This window comes from Poecilia mexicana, unplaced genomic scaffold (assembly GCF_051168715.1).
Source record: "Poecilia mexicana isolate PSO_F unplaced genomic scaffold, ASM5116871v1 scaffold_5, whole genome shotgun sequence".
Taxonomy (NCBI): domain Eukaryota; kingdom Metazoa; phylum Chordata; class Actinopteri; order Cyprinodontiformes; family Poeciliidae; genus Poecilia; species Poecilia mexicana.
The window spans coordinates 26,317,311-26,335,705 of NW_028263374.1; the positions used below are offsets into that span (position 1 = coordinate 26,317,311).

Genomic DNA, 18,395 nt, shown 5'->3' on the forward strand with positions numbered 1-18,395 from the left:
GGAGACTATTTGTGTCTGCAGTAAATACAAACTCAGATTGATGTGAAGTGTGCTCCAATGTGACAACCACATTGTAATGAGTTGTTGTTTCCCAGAAGTTGAAAACTCACATAGCAAAATCAAGGCAATCTGCCCATTTTAAATTAAACAAACAACTTAAAATCTAATAGTTAAATCTTTGATCAAATATTATATATTTAACAAAAATGTACTTGAAACACCTATAAAAGTGCTCAAAAGGCTTGCATAAATATCAGACAATTGAGATATCAACATTTATTAAGTTCTAATTTAATAATTCTGCAGTACTGGGTGAGTGAAATGACTTTAGCTGGATTTTGCTTTGCTTGTTCAGTAGTACTCACATATAATGTCAAAATGACGCTTGATTCACATGACTTTTTTCCTATTCATGATGAAATCATTGAAATGATCCAGTAGAATGAGCCATTACCTTTAGCACAATGTATTAATTCACTGGTTTAACTCATATGTTAGCATATAAGTAGAAGATGCAACAATTCTGTTTCCAAAATGACTTTGAAGTCTAATCAACATAAAAATCTAAACAAAGGCCAATTTCTTTTGTCTTTTGTGTGACCATCTTTTCTAGTTGCAAATTAAAGTTGGCACTTTGAAAATATATATGCAAAAAAAAATCAGACATTCTAGCCTATTTCTTACCTTTTCTGCAGACATGGCTTGCTCTCCAAATTAGGATGCACTGTTGACTCTTTTTCAATTAATAGAAAGTAGTAAAAACCAGCTTCTCACATAGATAACAAAAGAATGAGAAAGCCCTGAACTCAGTGTGATGTCTCCATCAGCAGAAAGTTGCTAATAGGATTTATGTGTAAAGCCATCTGCTCTGCAAGAAACACGTCAACAGGAGAAACCAAGGCAGCCTCAGGAGGAGGGACCTGAGTTGTTTGTCATGTAGGTCAACATTTAGTAGAAGAAATGCACTTTTTTCCCAAAATAAAGCTGCAGCTTCTCTGCAAATCCTAAATCTCAAGAAAGCAATAAGTGACAATGAAGGACCCAGTCTATTGTGCAGAAATTCTTCCTTTTAGAAATCTTCCTCTGACCAAACTACCAAATATTTGAAAATAACTCTGAAAATGTGTAAAACTTAAAAACTTTTACTAACTTTGTAGAAATTAAGAGATGAGCAGAGAACTTTTAACACATCATCTCAATTGGATCAAGAAAACTTTAGAAATTCTCTGCCCTGGAGTGACTCTGCGCATGTATGGATGGCAAGAACATAAAGAAGGATTACGAGAGGCAGAAAGTGTGACATCATCCTTTGGTAAGGAGGTCATTGTCCTGCAAATGTCTTCAGTGTGTGCCAGAAGATTATTTTTCATTATTTATTCATGTGAACTTTTAGAATTTACAAATAGACAAATTTTATAACTCTGCAACTCCTCCAGAAGATTAATCCACTTGTAGACAGCAATCGCCATTCTTCAAAGAACAGGTCAGGTTGAGTATGGTCAGTGTAAAGTAGGTCTGCCTGACAGCAGCATCTTATTGGTTAAGCAACACTTGGCCGGGAACTTTGGAAAAAGGGTGTGGTGAGGCATTTACACTCATTCAGAAAACCACAAAGCTTCACAAGTGATGGAAGACACAAAGAAAATAATATAACCAGTAAACTAAATACTTCCAGAGAAATACTTGAGCCAAGTTTTATAAGCCATAGACAAACTCTAAGCTGGTAATTACCTAAATCTCTTTTCGCAAGGTGAAGCTGGAGGAGCAGAGCTGATGCTAAAAGAGGTCAAACCCAGGTTTTACCTCTTTATGCAAATAAATATGTCACTACAAGCGAATCCTTTCTCCTCACATAGCTGGGTGGAAAGGTGTCACATGATCCCCCACACCACCACCATCAATAACAATGCACACACACACACACATGCACACCTGCACGCACATGCACACGCACACGCACACACACACTCCTCACACACCATCACATCAGGATGTTCTGAACCTTAAAGCGGAAATACTTAGCCAATCATTTTTACCATTTTTGGTAGCGTTCAGACGTGATAATTTTGATTTTGAAAATTTCCATTTAGAAATAGATTGGTAAAGAGGGAAAATGATAATCTTTCTATAGCAGCGAGGAAAAGCCTCTCTGGTGTTTCTTGTAACAGCTTAAAACACATTAATTTGTTCTTGCTTTTAATTATTTGAAATGTTTTTACATTTCAAGTAATTGATAATTCTTGTTCTTTTATTATTAAAGGACTTGTGTAATACAATTAATAATTGAAATACAAATCACGAATTATAGCATATAAGTGAACAGATATTAGACCAAAAAGAAAAGAAAACACTGAACATATTAGATGTTTTTGTACTACAAAATTGCTAAATTATGTTCTGCAATAACATTTATAAGTGTCATAGCATTGGGATTGATAATTACTTTAAGAGCTTTTATGTAACATATAAACATATTGAAAAAACCCACAAAACTTATGAGATATTTTCTTACATTTGGATTTATGTACATATGATTTTCCAAGAATCATAAATACAGTCAGAGGAGACTTTCTACAGCCCTGGATAAGACCAACAATAATGTCTTTCTGACAGTCTTCTTTTGTAAACATGTTTCAAAACTAAGTGTAATTCCCTCTTCCAGCCACCAGAGGCTGCTGTACACAAAGACACAAACATTCTGAACACATGGGGAGATGCTGATGTAATGTAGATGTTATGCTTCACAGATGGGCAGACTCAACCTCAACAGTACTGAAAGATGTACATGTCAGCTGAAATTTGTTTGTAAAATGACGTGGTGTATCCACATGTTATCCAAGTTCAGACTGACCTGCAGGCAGAGAGCTAACAGAGGAGCGGACAGATCACAGCTGCAGTGACCAACAACACATGGTGGGACATAAAGAAGGAGGAGTAGTTTGTAGCTTTATAAGGCCAGACTCTTTGTGGCTCTGCATTGATGTTCTGGTCACGCAGTCCAGTTTGTTGACTGTGAAAAGGCTTCAGACTAATGGCTTTGCTGGCATTTCTGCAAATGGTTGACAGTAACATGGCAGTTGGCAGGGAGCCTAAGGAAGGCCACTGACCTCCAGGGAGCGACAGTGAAGCCATTGTAATCTTAAAGAGACAGAAACTTTCCCTTCCATATGAATTGTGAATTATGTTTCAGCATAGGAAGATGGTAAACAATCTTGAAGTAAAGCGAAGGAGTAGTGCAGGTTTTATTAGTGAGATTCCGATTTAATCAGTTGTATCAAGTACTCAAGGACCGTACGTATCTTGGAGAGAGTCGGCAGAGAACAGTGTGTCAAATGAATCCTCAGAAATACAAAACTGTAGCGTCTAAAACATTTTTCTCCTTTTTTTTTACCGGCCTGACCTATCCAATATGACAGTATTATAAGGAACCACAAGTAATAGTCTCAAGAAGAAATGTTTTAATTTCTGTTGTAGTTTAGAAATATATACTCTTTTTGTATTATTGGGAACATTTACGTTGTATTCAAAACCATACATTGTATATGAAATAAAGTACTCCAAGTAAATATCTACCAAGTAATGAAAATGGGATGAAGCAGAAATTCCATGATTATTCTTGGGGCTTTGCTTGTTTCAAGGTGGTAGAACGGAGCCGAAACGTCATGATGGCTCTATGCTCTACAGGCCTTTGAATTTAACAGACTGAACTAAGTTGGATCAAACTAGAGTGTGTTTAATTGTTTTAAACTTGTGATAGTCTTGGAGAAAACAGTGCCTTCAGTATTCCCTCAGAAAATAACATCGGAAGATGTTTTTTTTTTTTTTTTTTTTATGTATTCCTGTCAGAAAATAAACGCAAATCCCTCTGGAGTATAAATTCCTTCTTGGAAAGTTTTAGGTGACCAAGAATCCCTGACTTCAAATGCAACATTACTGCTACAACAGTTGACAAATCTCACTCATTTTGCAACCAGAAGGCACTCAACTTAGGTGAGTCATCATTCCCAGATTAGAGCACTAATCTTTGAGGCAAATCAGATGCAGTACAATGCCCTGAAGGGACTTGTTATGTACATGTTTCATGTGCAGCAAATATCTGAAATGCAGTGTAAAAGTTAGTCTGATCAGTCAAGTTCAACAATTTGCTAAATATAAAAAGAATGTAGTCTCTCATATTTAGTTTACAGTGCCTAGGAAAAGTCTACGTATCTACCCCTTTAAACTTTTTCTAAAACACTTCAATAGATTTTAATGGGATCTTACCGAGAGAACAACATTATTAACTGTAGTTCTAAATATACAGAAAATGGAAATTGATACAGGACTTAAAATTCTTTATGTAAATAAAATCTGAAAAGTTTGACATGGATCTGTATTCAGTTCCCCTGATTCAGCACTTTGTAGATCCACCTCTCACTCTATTTACAGCTGCAAGTCTTATGGGGAATCTCACTACCAGCTGCACATCTACAGAGATTTTGGCCAATCCTTACTGCAAAATAGTTCAAGCACAGACTGGATACAGCATCTGTTTTCAAGTCCTTCAGATTCTTCAGCCAGGTCATTCTAGCAGAGGAATATGCTTTGATATAAACTCCAGTCCTCATGCAGGCCGGCGTCCTGCATCTTTTAGATGTGCACTTGTTCTAACAAAACTGAATTAATTTGCCATGTCATCAGTGTTCTGCTTGTGGACCGTTCATTTTATTTAGCTCAGTCAGACTGGATGAAAATAGTTTTTGAACATCAACATTCAAGTCTTGTCACGGATTTACAATTGGTTTTAGGTCTGTATTTTGAAAAGGCCAGTATAGCATGTAAAAGCATTCAGCTTCTATATGCACCACAAATCTGGAGCAAACGTCCATAAAATTGTAGAACAGGCAAAACAGTGAGTTCCTTTAAATCTAGACCAAAACCTCACCTGTCCAGAGTTGCTTTTGAACCATAATAAATGAAACACTAACCAACATTTTGATGTGTAATTATGGCATTTGGCAAAATGTAATGTTTCAGTTGTTGATGTTTGTGTTTTTATGATGTAAAGTACTTTGAACCGCCTTGTTGTTGAAATGTGCTATACAAATAAATGTGATTGATTGATAAAATATCAATCAATCAATCAACCTAACTATAACCCAAAAAAACACTTCATCCTAGCGCCCAAACTTTTTATCAAAAAATGTTTTTTTCGAAACTGATGTGTTTCTATGAAACAAATTTAATTTTGAAATGTAAAAGTGCACAGATATATGATTAATAGAAACACAGCCTGTGACTCTTCCATAAAGTACAGATGCTGGAGAGTAGGAACATTTCAAAAGACAGAAGCTAATTTCAAGGGATCAAATTGTTAAGCCAAACCTTTTTCAAGTCATGGTTGATCTATGCAGCTTCTTTATAACAACTGAAGGTAACATAATTACTTGATTGTGCTAAAAGAAATTGCACCATATGCCTGGAAGATACATAGTACCGCCCCTTTAAAACTTTGTTCAGATTTTATATCAAAACTTACAATAGTAGAAAAACAATAACGGATGATCAGTTATAAGTCTTAGGAAAAAAAATATTCCACTACTATGCTTTCAGTAGGAGAGCTACACCAAAGTCTAGATGAGAGTTTCTCAAACCATTACAGTACAGGAAGAAAAGACAGCAGCCAGAACCTTGTGTGAACTATAACACAAGCAGTGCTGAGCCCCAGGAGAGTTTGACATATATCTGGAAAGTTGGAGGCAACATTCAGGAAATAGTGCTGCTGCACGCATTTCCTTTTCTGTGTGTGCTCTGTTTGATAAGGATCAGAATATGTGGAGCAATTCAAATGACCATGGATCTAGATAACAGGAAGGCTTGGAGCTATGCTGGCATGAACAAAAAATACCCCGAAGGCAGAGAGGAAAAGAGTGCCACTGCGTGGAGAGTCCAAGAAAGAGGGTGAGGGGAGGAGAGACCGCAAACGCCAGACCTCCTGAAACTCGTCTCCTTTGACTTTTCTGTTTTTTCTTTTCCTGAGACAGGCATTGCTCTTTTGAAATCGTGCCAACGAAGGCTGGCTCAAATCCTTGCAGCTGAAAGTTTTACAAGCTCAGAGCTCACAAACAGGAAGAGAAAGACACCGAGAGATTAGCAAAAGGGAGATTGTTGCTGCTGTCTTCTTGTCTTTACTCAGAAAAGTCATTCATACTTTTTTTTTTTACAAATATCAGTGAAGTAAATTCTTGGAAGGAGGACTGCACAGAATGAGAAAGGATTTAAAAAAAAAAAAAACATGCAAAGCAGAATCAGCCTAAAGGACAAAGAGTCGTGACGTCACACATAAAGCTGTCTTGGATATTGCCTGATAAAAGATACTGATGTTTTCTAATAAGGCTGAAACTATTATTTGAGTTACTTTTATTTTCTGGGATTTGTTCTTTTCCAGAGCTCAACCCTGATTCATGCCCTATTTTTCTTTTTCTTTTTGCTTTAGATTTTTTAGAGTCCCAAGATCCGATTTGTTGCCTTAGTGCATTTAGCAGTAAAGAATTTCCTGTTGTGTTGACATTGGACACTAGTTTACTACCAAAAATACTGTTAGACTAATGAATCTCAGTGCTGACCATTCTCCTTTCTCTTTTCTGTAAAAAGTCTGCACAAAAAAAACAAAGGCAGGTGCAGACCAACTGAAGACGTCTGGAGCAACCACTGAAAATGGGAACTGTGAGGCATGTACTACCTGGGAATGATGCCAACTGCTGACAAAAGGCTTTACTGCACGGCTTTGAGACAAGACTTTAACTCACTCGCTTCAGGACAACTCAGCACAAAACTGTTTGGCCAGCTACAGATAAATCTTTCAACCCTTTTAGCTTTGTTACCAGACAGCAAGTAAGTACTCATTTCAAATTTCTTTAGTAAATAGCTAAATAGCTTTTAAATTACTTTTACTCCTTCAGTCAAGTGGGATGTCTATTAGACGACACATAATCTACATCGCACATGACTGCTGCACTTATGAGTTTAATCAGCCAACTGTAGCTCTGTGTCAAAGCTAAATTCTCTCTATACTTACAGCATAATCAGCGTTGTTCTTTGTGATTTGTGGGATGTGTGGAAACGAGATTTTCTAACTTAGTGATTTCTTTTCCTGCCTTCTTTTCTGTGCTTCTTGGCAATCATGTAAAAGTGGGCAGGGAGAGAGGAGGGCATGGCCCAAAAGCTGCTCTCAAGCCCCAGCCCCTGTTCGAGTGGGGTTGCACACTTACACACTGCTCAGCCTTTCCCTCATTCCTCAGGCGAAAGAAAGAGGTGTGGAATAGCATTCTTTTCTTCTTTTTCAACCAACGTTTTTTGTTTTTTCCCTCATCAACACCTTGTCCTTATTGGCAGTGTGTGGCCGCTAGCCTGATATTGACTTAAAAAGACATCAGGTATTTCTAATTTCTTTTTCTGGTTCTATTTGGGCCTTCGTTGTCCTTTTGTAACGAGGCCTCCTTTATTTGTGTCTGATCGTGTCTCAAACATCTTTTAATATTATCTTCTGCCCAACACAGATCTCGCTTTTGCTAACAATACAGAAATCGGAGTAGTTTAAAGTTTGTTTGAAAAATGCGATCTTGTTTAAATGCATTTGTTGTTGCTCAAAGTTTTCAAATATACATAGGAAAAAACTGTATTCATGTTAATGTTGGATCGTAAGAATAAAAGACATATTTGTGGCTCTATATTCTCTGTTTTAGCAAAAAAACAAACAAACAATGTTTTGGTGCAATCTTCAAATCACCAACCAAATAAACAGTGATTATTACCTCTAAGTTTCAAACAGGAAGTTCTCAGTAATGAAAGGGGCTCAAAATCTGCAGTCAGAAACAACACTGAAGTGTAACTGTCACCAGCTATCCAAAATCGCCCACAAAACAAAAATACTCTTCTGGGCAAATGAGCTGATCACATGTTTCAAACGGTTTGTATTGTTGCTTAAAATGCTCTTGGATGGTGTCCTTTGATAAACCTGTTTTAAAAACCAGTGTAAACCTGATCTTTCTGTGGAAAACTGTTCTGCTCATGAAGAGGCTTGTGTTACCAGGATGAGGAAATTCTGCTTCAGATCAAATAGACTTGATTTGTTTGGACTGCTTTTCTAGTCACCGAAGCATCAAAACACGCATGTTCAGTAGTTGGTCTACAGGAAAAAGTATCTTTTATTTTCACTTTACGTACCACACAGTTTCTCTTTACTATCTGTAACTGTAGCTTTTGCATTACATTTGCATAGATTTATGCTGCACCATGTAAAGTTGTGTAAGCCAGCTGGTGAAGTTGCCAGTTGTAGGCATCTGTTTGAATGTATGATGCAAACATATTATTACATATGGTAACACGCATAGAGTGAATGAAGAAAAACAAAGTGGGTGGGAGCCAGGAGAAAAAAAATGAGTCTATTTCCTCTGCCCCTTAAGTTCTCCTCAGATGAACTTGCCATATAGCTTGATGACATGTTGTTTGGAAAGCCACGTCTTCCGCTATTTGTCTTTCTCTCCTCCCCGTAGCTGGTGTGACTCTGTGGTCGTCAGGATCAAAGTCTCGTTTTGCCTTTTTGCTTTCATCAGGTCAGACTGCACACACTTAATCAGTTCTTCCTGTTAGCAAAACTGTTTCAGGGTCTATAAACAGCACTTGATCAAACTCTTTGGAGTACAGCCGTCTTACAAAAGACTACCAAGAGAAACCATTAAGCAAAAGCTGTGAGAGATCTCTTTAGACAGACTCTAAATAGTCGGCCAGTGTTTTACCATCTGTCTTTATCTTTGTGGCAAGTTTTCCATTAAATGACTGATTCAAAGTTGACAGTGGTTTACTAAACAAACTTTAAAACACTGCCTTATGATCATCGTAGCTGCGGCACTGATTTCAAGCAGCTAACTCATCAGGAAACTCATCAGGAAAACCATTAAAAGTACTTGCAGACTTTCACACCCCACAGCTCTTAAAAAACATGTTGATGCAAAATCATACTTGAAAACAGTTGGTAGTAGATACTGGAAATGACCGCAAATTGTGGTCTTTAAGTTTTATCATAATAAACATAAAACAATCAGACCATCACATACTTCTTTAAGTAACTACATATGCTAGCAGTGGAACTGTCAATTGGTTATATTTTGTACCACTCAGACTGGTTAGTGTTGAAAAATCTAATCCATAGATTGTACTTTAATCATCTACAAGCACATTTTTGGGAGGTTAGGGGGCGAGTTCAGTGCAGACTTTCCATGAACACAAAATGTAAAAAATGCTTTAAAGAATCAGGTGCAGTGAAAACCTGGAATCAGCCATTAATAGCCACAATTAAAGCATGGATATTGAAATGAATATGCTAATTTTTAAAATGCTAATTTTCTAGCTTCCTACAACACTAGCTTTTCCAACTTATTCCTATAACCCATTAAAACAATGGGTTTAATATATATATATATATATATATATATATATATATATATATATATATATATATATATATATATATATACACACACACCAAGAAATGATCTCTCACAAAGCAAATACATGTGGGAACATAATTTTTTAAACGTTAAGTCAGATACATTCACAGTGGTTCCAAGGTAAACGGTAAAAGCCCTGAGGTGTATCAGTACTTAAATAGTCATTATAGCTATTTTTGTTAAGGGGGGTTGGTCACAGGCGTGTGCAACCCAAGTTGGACATGGAGCATAGCTTCACTCCACACATTACCAGCCCCAGTTTCTTGTATTAATGCTCAGAGACCAAGGCAATGAAAAGTTGCTGCAATATCATAAGGGGTGTCATAAGATATTTCACATCATAAAGGTTCTTTACTATTTTTTTCCTGAAATTGTAGGTCACCAATTGCTGTCTCAGCAGTATTATTCTTTTATTGACATTTTTTCTCTGGTGAGTTGTTGTAGCCCAACCACAACATTTGAACGTTAGTGTCCTCTGCAGCATTATTTTTGACTAGTGAAAAGAGCAGGCATTCAAGGCCCATTTAGATTCATCTGCCAGATTTGTCTTATTTTATTGTTTGTGTTGAAATTGGGCAGGAAGAAACCTGGTTTTGTTCTGGGTGAATGTATAACACTATTGAGATAATTACATGTCATCCTGTCATAAGTGCAACAGCAAAGAGGGCAACAAGTTGTAAAACATTGCAGGGACATTTTTTAATGTCTCTGATTATAAAAGTAAACACAAGAAGATATTTTTAAAACCGCAAACCAACGTCTTTAAAAATAAAACTTGCTTAATGTGATTAGTCATCAAGAGAAACCACTTGATTGCAGCTTCCTCTATTCCTTTCCCTCAAAATAATTTCTAATGTAACACTGCCATTTGGATACATAAACAGAAAGACGTGATCACCATCTATTTTACATTTGACCCCTACCTTTATTGAACACAATCTTAAGCCAGTTGGACATTAGATATCCTATTATTTACAAAAAAAATCACCTCTAATGATGATTTGTCCATCATTTAATGTAATGCACCACAGACACAGCCAGATAAAAACTTGTATCTGTTGTCAAAAAGAGAAAACAAAGTTCCAAGGTAAGTGTTTACTTACAGGGCATACACGTTGGTCAAGAAAAAAAGCAAAATGCATGTTTTGACAGAAATGATGGAAAATAAAATTTAAGCCAATGACAAATGTGATTGGTGGGGAAATTAATGTCAAATTACACTTCTATAGTTTAACTGGCACATCAAGAAAATCAAATCACAAAAAACAGAAACCGAAAAGTGAGTGCAGGAAAAAAAAATCAGTGAATAATACTGTCCAAGTTAAATATTTTATGTGACAGAAAAGTACGAGGCACCAACCTCAAAATACCTTTGTTCTAAGCTGCCAAGCATTTTGTTCCAGATTTCCACCCCACAAACTGAAATTCACAAACTTATTTTTGGCTTATGAAGATTTTTTTTATTTCTCCCAATCTTTGTCACTAAGCCATATGGTTTGGATATTGCCTGAAAGTGAAGTACGGATATAATAAATGCCATTTTGAAATTAATCCAATTATCCAGGTTTAATATCTGCAACTTTAAAAACGGAGTTTTTTCTTCCCTACATTTCCACAATACTGATTTCTCTTTTTAATATGTATACTTTTAAGATGCTGCTTTTCACAAAGCTACATGTGTTACAGAGCTTATAAGGAAATTAAATAAATGCTTTCTTTTGCTATAGCTTTAATATAAAATGGAATTGAACTGCTCTACTTATTGCAGCAGTTCAGTGATTTAAATGCCACTTCTGCTTGGTGAATGGTTGCTGAAACTTTAACATGTTGTGGACATTCTCTAAAAACAGGAATATCTAACAGAATAGAGACAAAAATCACAATTAAGCTCCACATAATGCGACTCTAGTGGAGCACACTGCCACTAAAGTAGTAAACCTCAACCAACAGAGATTGTGATTCATTTTGCTTTAACTGTATACATTACAGTACATCATCAACGTAGAATTCTGCTGGAAAAGAAGGTATTGGTTTATGTACATAGTTTCAATTGGTATGTATGATTCACTTTAGTGATATTAAAGAATGTTGTTGATATTTTTTTCTGCTAGTAAGCCATTGTCAGAATATTCTAATATCATTTTGCATTTGATTAATTCAACATCTTCATTAAGACTACTTGCTGTCTGATGCCCTACTGTTTTGTTCCGCCCCACTGAGCATGCCCTGCTGGCACAGCCATGCAGCCTGCCAAAACATTTCAATCTCTGCTGGCATTAATTGGGTAAAAAGGAATTGAGAATGTCAATGAAAAGCATAGCCGCCTTTCAGCTAACATGGTTCACATGTTAATTTATGCAAAGTATCCCAGCCTTTGCATGGTTTGACCATTGCCTTCTACTATAGCAGTGTCTGGCCTCAATTTTCCCTGTCAAAGCGCGGCCCCGTCTAGACTTGGCCACTCACCCAGCTTATGGCCCAGCTTCTAGCTGGCACAGTACACAGACTTCTTTTCAATAGACTTGAAGTGGCTGTCACGCTGAACTAAAAAAGGGCAACTTCCAGACATCTACGTTTGGTTCCTCACATCGCATTATATTGGAAAATTATAAACCGTAGAGTCTCTGAGATAAGTCACAAGCAAGCGAATCCCTTAGCTGTACCATAAGTCCATGGAAAAGAAAGACAGAGCTTACAGGCAGGCAGAGCAAAGAGTAAGCAGTTCACATGCTGCACCACAGATGTTAGGGGCAGCTGCCAAACAACTCCCTAAAATGGAAAATGTAGGTTTCAAGGTATCTTTGTTCTTATTTTATTTGATTTTCTTCACTTTATGGTTGGAGAGATACGAGAGTGAACTGAGGAAACTGTACCTAAATTTGAAAGACAAAAATCTAAGTTAATTTTTTTTTTTAAATCATTATTATGTTGTTTTATATACTATTTGTTCTGAATATAGATTATTTCTCCATATTTTTTGATAGATCAGTAAGGAACACGTTTTTATGATGTGAATGTTTGACATGTCAGTTGTGAAGGAGAAATCTTTTTTGCCAGTCATAAGCTGATAAGTGTAAAATGACCATTCCAACCACAATGCCCTTCAGACTTCATGCCACCCCTGATAAAGATGTCCTCACAACTTTATGATGAACGTACTCTTATGCTAGACATAAATGTTAAAAAAAACCCAGTCTGTAACCTACATTCACATTTAAACAGCAAAGAAAGCAACTCTATTTGAATAACTGATATTTTCTGCAAAAATATTGGCACCCCTGTTATAGAACCCCCTTTTACCACATGATTTTCCCTCATCTTCATCTATGACATTTTTCAATGGTTGATCCTTCTTCTCTGTGAAAAAGGATCAAATATCATTGTTGGTAATGATCTTTTCACAACACAGAAACTGTGCACTCTTACTTTTAGATCGCAACACATGTTTTCTAAGCATGTTAGAACTGAGGACTGCGATGATCATAAATGAAGGTTGTTTTTTTATGTTTGGTGAAATATGTGTGTGTTATTTGGCCTTATGTGACAAGATAAACCTGGTTTTGTTTGTTACAGTTCCAGCTAAATTAGTTTTTTTATTGCTTTGACTATTGTATATATGAACAAGCTCAGACAGATGGCTATTTCCTCTAGATTTTTTTTCTTGGTTTTCCTGTTTTGAAAACTGGCGAAGAGAAATGACCCTTTGTGTCACATCATATTCTTCCCCCAGGTAAAACAGGAAGCCATGGATTACTAAGTGAAACTAGATCCTCTGATCTATCCCTCCTAATCCTAAAGAGGGATTGATTTTAAGTTGTTTAAACATCCTTAGCAAAAAAAGAACACATTGATACAATTGTTTACCAATTGCATTAAAAAGTTTAAATACATTTCATTTCAAATGCTTTGATGTAGGACAGTTCTCAGTCTTATTTTCTGCTTTTATTCACAACTATAATGACAATCATGGTTCGGGGAAAGTAAATGTTGTAAATACTGAAAAATAACTTTACCTTTTTATGTGTCTCATAGGTTCAAATGCCAGATTTCCACACCTACCTGCCACATTATCTGTCCTTAAGGCTGAGGTAGTAGATTGAATAGTTGTGGGGTTCATGTCCTCCTTTTGAGATAACTATACAATCTACTGTCTTTCCAAAGGAAACAGAATAAGCCACGGTTCAAGCCAAGACTTCATGCACTTTAGAAGCTTCTTCAGTTAAGGAACTCAGAAAAGAAATAAACGCTCAACTTAAAGGCATCCCTGCTCCTCTGAAGACACATGCAGGCACAGGATTGTCATTACCCAGCTGCTGCAAAGAAGTTTATTTAAAAATACATCATTTTTAATATTTGAGCAATAATTTTTTTTTTAAAGAACATAAATACATACTTGAAGTTGAGCCTAGCAAGGTGAGGTAGTAGGTTGTATAGTTTGTGGGATGGAGCAAATCCTACTCAGGTGATAACTATACAGTCTATTACCTTCCTTGAAAGGTACAATGAGTGCTTGGAATCCCGCTCACTGGCTTATAGACATAGTGAAAGAGTCTCTATCGCCACCGTGTGGCCAAAAACGAATAAATGGTTACACTCTGAAATATGGACATATTTGAAGTTGTAAAACCAGAAAGTTTTAAATATAAATTTATAATTAAATGTATTTTGTGAGAATGTGTAGCATTAAAAAAAGAAACAATGATTGCTGATTTTCAATATGATTTGATTTTTTTTATAAGATATTAAAATCCATAGATATTGAATTTAAAGAAATGTATACTTTGTGTTAGTAACAGTCACAACCTTGGTGTAATAAAAATAACCACACTGTAACATTAACTACTGAGGAAAGAGAAACAAATGTTAGTCTCTACTCCCTTGGTCATGTATTTTGAATAAAAATGCAAAAACAAAAAAATCCAAGTGTCTTATTCATAACATGTTCACAAGTCTTTTACTTTGCAAATTTTAAAAGAGAACTTAGCACAAAAAAAGAAAAAAAATTATTATAAGAGGACAAATATTTATTTATTTATTTATTTATTTATTTATTTATTTATTTATTTATTTATTTATTTATTATTATTATTATTATTATTATTATTATTATTATTATTATTATTTTATTTTTTATTTATTTATTTATTTATTTTTTAATAATTACCGTGAACTTTTAAACCTTAGTGGGGTTTTTTTGCAGAGTATTATTAAAATAAGTATGATTAAAACTTGTTTGTTTTTTTGCTTATGGTACAAAAACTTCTAGTCTGATGTTCACTGTCAGACTAAGAGAACATAGACAAAAGCATGACAAATTGAAAATTGCACAAATGCTATTGGATAGGTCTGTTATGGAGAGGCACAACTTAAATATAAATCAAGAAGTTATGTTTCTATTTACAAAAAATAAACTAAAAACAAAAATACAAACATTTCTTTAATTCAGTATTCACTCCATACAAAAAGGTCAGTAACATTGTATTGACTCTTGGGCTTAGCTGTGTGTGGGGGCCCAAACAAAATTCTATTTCAGGTCTCATACAACCGGGGACAGCTCTGTTTTTCAGTCTGTATTTATTCTTTAACCTTGTTTTTCAAACTCAGGAGTGGACAAGCAATCCATTTGTTCCGGAAAACTCCAGACAAGACCGTAAGCAGACCATGTTCTCTTAACCAAAAAGCTATACTGAGCAACTCTACCAGCCAACAACAGTAGGGGGCGTTGCTCCTTTACGTGTTACTGAAGAGGAGGAGGATCCCCACATAAAACTTAAGTATGTGTGTGTGTGTGTGCACTGGTGGAAACAGAGTGATACAAGATAGAGTGAGTTAGCAATAAAACCTGACTTACAGAGAATGTGTAGATTGCTACAGTAACAAACAGTAACTCCTGAAACTAGATGCCAGGTTCAGTTCCACTCTACTGTAGGAAGTGAAACAAGCAGCAGCTTTTTAAAGGAAGCATCTCCTCAGGACCTATAAGTCTCGAGGCTCTAGCAGGAAAAGTTAACACAAGTAAAAACCAACAAAGAATAATTACATATTAGGGTAACACTTAACTTGAAGGGGTGTGCATAAGACTGACATGACTCTGTCATAAACATGACATAACATCTGTCATGAACATAAAGAAGTCTTTATGAATGTTTATGACAGTTGTCATGAAGTGTCATTCGGTAAATAATGACACTTTTAATGCAAAGTTGCTCTAAAAGTTGCATTAAAAGTCCATTAAAAATGGCAACTTTGCATTAAATTATCATAATTTACAAAATCATGCAAAGTTGACACATTCATAAAGACTTCTTTATGTTCATGACAGGTGTTATTTCATGTTTATGACAGTGTCATGACAGTCTTATGCACATCCCTTCAAATAAAGTGTTACCTATAATAGTTGTGAGAAGCAGAACACATAAAAATAACATTTTAAGAGAGCAACAAATGAGAGTCATTTTAGTGGAACTGTACCAGCCCCTGGCAGCAGCTGAAGGGATGTAGTTGTTGGGGGTCCAACAAATCAGTGAGTCACCAGATGGAAGTTGAACTACAGGCTGGTGGTTGCGAGGGACAGAGGAAATTTCAGCAGAGTTGTCAGTAAGTAACCATACAGATGTAAAATATAAGGAACCAGCTTTTCCATGGTAATGAAAAAGTTGGTTTTATTACTGTCAAAATTAGATTTTTTTAATCTTAACTGTCAGTTTATTTTTATTAAATATTAACTTCACACATGAAGATGCAAAAAATATCAGAAAATTATTTTGCAAATCTTTGTTCTGTTATTTTTCTCTCTTTCCTCTACTTTGTTTTTTCTGTAGTGAACAATATTTAAATTTATGTTTTTAATTTCCACATGTTTGTTTTTTATTCCATCTACTTTATTTTGTGAACAACACAAAGCAAAGTAACAACACAGTGAGGTGAACAATTCATGATAAATAAACAATCAGCACTATACATTGTAGACAAACAAATCTAACTAAATTATATTTAACAGAACTGAAAAAAAACATAATGTCTTTTATATGGTGTTAATACAAATCTGACTCCAACTGTACATATTGGTAGTCAGAGATTAAATAAGTTCTAAATAAGCTTCCAAAAGGGGAAGTTTCATAGAGATATACTACTGAATAAAGAATATATCTGGGTGAACACAAAAAGAGACAGCCATCATATTTTAAAAAGCAGAGTTGTAATAAACAAATTCACACAGCATAGGAATTCTGCCCTGATGCTTTTATTAATATGACACTCAAAAATACTTTAATTAATCTAAAATAATATGGCTAATATGGCTGGTATGTTGCTAATATTTATGACATTGGAAAACTTGTGAGAAAATTCTTTGTAAAACTTTGAAGTTCGGGTTCTGCATTACCGTGAACTTTTAAACCTTAGTGCTTTTCAAACTGCCAGACAAGGTTGCTCAGTTTTCTGGTGTGGTTGTTTATTATGGTATTGCATGGCAGAAGTGTGAAGATACATGTTCCTGTTTGCAGATATGCATGACAACAAACAGATGCAAGCACCTCTCACCCCCCACCCCCACCCAAACACAAATGATAAACTGAATAATCCAGATAATATTCAATATAAAGCTGATTTCACTTCTAATAAAGACTGAAAGCAAACTATCAGCCAGTCTGTGTGGCCTATTTACTTTTGATCATTTAAAATAGTCATTGCCAGAAGATTATATAAGTACAAGTTAAGATTAACTTACAATGAAGTGGATTTAGTTTCTGTGAGAGTATGCACTTTCAAGATGAACGGAAACTTAAACTCAAACATTGATAGACAGTGATATGAAACTGCTGGGACTGAAGCTTGCTAGTCTTAGTCAAGTGGAAGTGGGTTTCTTTGCAACAAACATTTTGCAATACACAGAAGTAGCTGTAAAAATACAAATTCAACTCATGAGTATGAAACAAAAATTGTTACAAGTTATTTATTAGGTATAATTGAGAAGCCAATATTTTGTTTGTATCTTCAGCCTGAGCTTAGCATGACAAAATACGAAACCAGTTTTCTGCTGATCATTTCATTCAGTTAGGTAAACCAAAAAAACTGATCTTGTGGCAGAAAAGTAATTGCATGCTTGTCCTAACCACTGATTTTGTCACACTTACCATCATTAACTGCAAGCATTTGTAATAACTGGTAAAGAGTCTTTCACATTCCTGCGGAGAACGTTTGACCCACTTACTTAGTTTATTTCACACCAAAGATTGTCTAAGCTAATGTTAACAATGCCACCTTTGAATACAGCAAATCATCCAGACCCCGAAAGAACAAGGCAGGCCCAGAACTTCACACTACCACCATCATGTCTAATTGTTAGTATGATGGGGGTTTTTCTGACCCTCACAATTGCTGTGCTAGTTTTTCACGTAAAGTCATGGGACATACACTTACATACAAAAAGTTATTTGTTATTTAATAACTTTTCCACTGATACCAAACCTCTTCCTTGCTATTGAAACATGAACACCGACCTTAAGTGAAGCATTTGAGGGCTGCAGCCCTCCAGCTGTTATCCTTTTTGAAGATCTGAGATCATCTCTGAGTCATTTTGGTATGGCTGTCTTAACGACACGTTCACCATGGTTCTGTTTTCTTTATTTAAAATAATGTCTCTGGTTTCGACACTTTCCAGGCTCATAGGTGTGGCTTTGGTTCTCATCTGTTCTTTAATTTCTTTATATCAGGCAAGAAAGAATCCTTTCTGAGAACACATCTTCTCAACACTTCATGTGTTCAGACGTGTTCTGATTCAGTAGTTTTATGTTTCTGTATGAATCATACTTGGATGTGATTTATAAAATTTGACTCAGGAAGAGAGCACTTACTTTTTTTATACATGACCAGGTTTTATGATATCTGAACAAAGATATCCAAAAA

General features: G+C 35.6%; 1 long non-coding RNA gene across 1 annotated transcript; it reads left to right on the forward strand.

Moving 5' to 3' along the window:
• Nucleotides 1-6,107: 6,107 nt before the first annotated feature.
• Nucleotides 6,108-14,406, forward strand: LOC106921000 (uncharacterized). The gene is made up of 2 exons (XR_001418913.2): nt 6,108-7,415; nt 13,521-14,406. It is a non-coding gene; the product is annotated as an uncharacterized LOC106921000 (long non-coding RNA).
• Nucleotides 14,407-18,395: the final 3,989 nt, after the last annotated feature.